Source organism: Hirundo rustica, chromosome 1, assembly GCF_015227805.2.
Source record: "Hirundo rustica isolate bHirRus1 chromosome 1, bHirRus1.pri.v3, whole genome shotgun sequence".
NCBI classification, from domain to species: Eukaryota; Metazoa; Chordata; class Aves; order Passeriformes; family Hirundinidae; genus Hirundo; species Hirundo rustica.
Genome location: NC_053450.1, coordinates 49,041,750 through 49,045,417, shown reverse-complemented (window position 1 = coordinate 49,045,417; position 3,668 = coordinate 49,041,750). Strand labels below are relative to the sequence as shown.

The 3,668-nt window shown below is 38.1% G+C and overlaps 1 long non-coding RNA gene across 1 annotated transcript; it reads right to left on the bottom strand.

Annotated features, from left to right (window-relative positions):
* Nucleotides 1-430: 430 nt before the first annotated feature.
* LOC120760978 (uncharacterized) lies at nucleotides 431-2,690 on the bottom strand. The gene is made up of 3 exons (XR_005703521.2): nucleotides 2,600-2,690; nucleotides 2,405-2,476; nucleotides 431-837 (listed from the first exon to the last, which is right to left on the bottom strand). It is a non-coding gene; the product is annotated as an uncharacterized LOC120760978 (long non-coding RNA).
* Nucleotides 2,691-3,668: the final 978 nt, after the last annotated feature.

Genomic DNA, 3,668 nt, shown 5'->3' with positions numbered 1-3,668 from the left:
TGCATATTGGAAAAAGAAGGCAGTGTTGATCAGCACACACAATGTCTGCAGATCTGAGTTTTGATGACACCAAAGGAAAAAAACAGTATAGGAGAGAAAGTCATAAAGAATTTTAGCAATGGAAAGTAAGGCATCAGCATGTACAGCACAGACCAGAGGCAGATTTAGCAGACAGCAGACTGCAGAACTGACATTTTATTACTGTCTATTTCTGTTCACTGTGGAAATACAATATAGTAATCAGCTAATTCTTAATCTTGTCTGCTTATTAACTTTCCATCTAATTACATGATACAAAACTTGAAATTAACAGAACATTTATGTATTACAGATTTGTTTATTCAAGGTTCCCTACAGCAAGCTGCAAAGGAATTATTCAAAAATTTGAAGTTAAACATTGATTAAGAAATCCTTAGGAAATACAGTCATTACTCAAGGGAACAAAATCCACTTCAGGGAATCTCTGAAGATCTGGCAGTCATCAGATTTGTTAAAATCAGACTTAAATTCAATAAAGTTTTCATGAAATGAACGCACCTGTTCTGGAGTAGTTGAATGCTCATAGGAAACCTTAAAAAACATACAGCTTAGAAGGAATTCTGCCAAATGGCCTATATTTTATCTTTCTTCCATTTTGACACATTGATATAAAAAGCAGCATCTTTGCTTCTCAGAAGTTCATCTGTCTTTTCTCATGATGATTACCCAGATGAAGTCATACTTCTTGGGGTGACAGTCATTTTACTAGAACTACACTGGATGCTGCAAACAATGGGGAATTAGTCACAGATGCTGATGGACTCTTAAGAAGCCAAGTGTTTTCATGGAGATGCTCCCCTGTGATGAAACCATGAAAATAAAAGATCCAACACTACTGGCCAGCCTGATATCAGGGCTCTTTCTTACTGCTGGGGTGATTTCTAACCCCTCAAAATGTCACCCTTTATTACCTCTCTTCTCATCTAGTTCTACTTGAAGAAAAATCTTCTTCTGAAATACATTACTCACAGGAATAAATGTCACGCAATCAGGCCAAAGCCACATGATCAGCAAAAAGGTGAGAAGTTTTGCACAGCATCAGGGTTACAGTCCTTCTCAGAAACAATAGTAACTACTTTACAGAGAAATAGATGCTCTCCTTCCCTAGCTGAGGCAGTAGATAAGGTCTATTGAAGTCAAAGCAGTAAATGTGCTTTGAAATTTTGAGAAGCACTTTCACAGCAATTTTCACAAATTGATCCCCTTTTCTAAAGCACTGCAGAGTGTTGAGATCATTGCTGTTGAGCAGAAAGAGTTAAGTGTAGCAGCACTACAGAAGCCCCATTGTATGCTGACAATGATGTTTTGACTTCAGTGCTCTCTTCAGACTGTGGACAAATACTGAGTTGTCTGCCTGTCTGCTCTCTGCTGAAAGTTCTTCTGAGCTTTGCAAAGACAAAGGGTTTAAACCCACTCCAAGAAAAATCACCATTGACTTCCACAGGCATAAGAGAAGCCTTTATAAAAAGACCATATTAGAAAATACAAAAAAATAAACCTCTTTATAAAAATATCACCCATATTCTTGAAAGCTATACAGAGTTATTTCATAATCCAAATATGTTTAACAATACAAGTAAGAACTCTCTCTCATCGTACAAAACAGCTCCTCTCTTCAACTTTTGAAGTGCAGAACTAAGTACCAAGTGGTATCTCTGATGATAAATGACAAACCAAATCTGAATTTTGACCAGCAATTTGCATTCATTTTACAACTACAGGCCTCTTTTGAACATACTGAACAGGTAGACATCATCCATAGCAGGGATCTGTAAAGCTACTGTTTTGCCTGACCATGCTATAACAGAAATCAATTGTTCTTCTGATGGAAGAGGCGTAAGAGGACAAAATAATGCAAGATCTCAAATGCACCCTAGTTAGTTTTTCTACTTCTGTATCTTTAAGAGATGGCAGAAAAAGATAAATTCAGTTTAAAGAAGGCGGAAGCCCACTTAAGTCATCCACATGTGGTTATTTTTTACCCTATCCACCCCACAGGAGCACCACTGTCCTTAACCTATCCTGACAGTATGGGAGGAAACTCAAATAACTGAAATTGCGCTGTGCCAACAGATCGTGAGCACAAGGAAGGTTTATAATGATTTTTTTAATCTATTTTTGCTACATCAAAGTCCCCTTTTGCTTCTAGCAGTTGGATCTTACAAGAAAGTAGAAATGACAAGTTGTGAAAGATATTAGGAGGGAGCAGGGGCAACAAGGGGGAATGAGGTAGAGTTTCCTATGTGGGGAGAGAAGGTGGACTTGAGGATCATCTTAACTGAATTAAATCACACCAGCAGATGCACTCATACCTGCTGCCAGCTCCACTGAGAAGATACAGACGTAAAAGATAAACCCAAATTACCTTTTATCAGGTTATGTTGCAAAGTTGAGAGGTGGCATTAGGATGATTGGAGGCTTCTCAGAGCACCACAACCTAGTGATAAAGTAGAACATTGCAAATGCAGCAAGCAGAATCGTTCTCTCATCCAAATCTAATGAATTCACTAATCACATTGCTGTAATTTTCTTTCAAGATACTGGCAGAATAAGTGGGTACCTTGGGAGCCAGTACTGCTTGTGGAATCCAGAAGTTCTGCTGTTTGTTTATTGGCATGCGTGGGAAAGTGGGTTCCTTGGATGTATTTATATGCTGGCTTTAAATACTTATATTTACTTGGGGACTCTAAATACTGTTATAAGTGGTAAATTGTCATTAGGTCATCTTCCTGATGCATCCCAGATTAAAGCTAATGCCCTTCAGGTGGGTGCTATTAAATTAGCCTACCACCACCTGACAGGTATCCTCTAATCAAAACTGTATTGTCTTCTCTGTTTAGATCAACTTTCCTTGCGGGTAGAAAGATAATCCCATGTGTAGTCCAAATGTTTTCAGATGTGTGGGGTTGTGCAAGCCAGAAACAAGCAGGAAATTACTTGTCCCCCTTTATTATAACTACAATTTGTATTTGAGTAGGACTTTATTAGGTGGTAAAACTTTGCACTTTTTCTTTGCATACACAGGATTTAAATTGCCAATTTGATGCTGCAACAGAGCAAGTAGTGTCAATTTGCTAGGCCTTTTGGGGGTTAAAAGCCTTCTTTAGGGACCGCAACAATTCTCTGCATAAAATGGTTACATTTCCTCCAATGCCCAAATAACTGGCTGCTCAAGAACGCCAGGGTGATTTAGGACTGGTTAAACAGCGACTCAGAGTCACAGATATTGCACTTAGAGTTTACCACAGTGAAAACTGGATTGGTTAGGAGAAATAAGCAGCTGGGCATAGCTTAATTTTTAATTTCTTTTGAATGGGGTTCTGATATTTCTTTGTATTAGAAGAGACTGAATTGCTGAAGTGCACTTTCTTTGCAACCCATTTTGTGTGTGATGGGGCCCAAGAGTTTGTACAGAAAAAAGGAATGTCTGTATTTCCATGCCTATTCGTGGGTAACAATAGTTTCTTGCCTCTGTATCTTAGACATATTTACCAAGTACTGTCAAAGAAAAATTGCATTTTATTATATGACATATTCCCTCATCTGTAGTAAGCAAACAAATATTCTGATTTATTTTGGCAAGAATTGTCTGACCTAGGCAAGTCACATAGGAGTATTGTAGTATAATG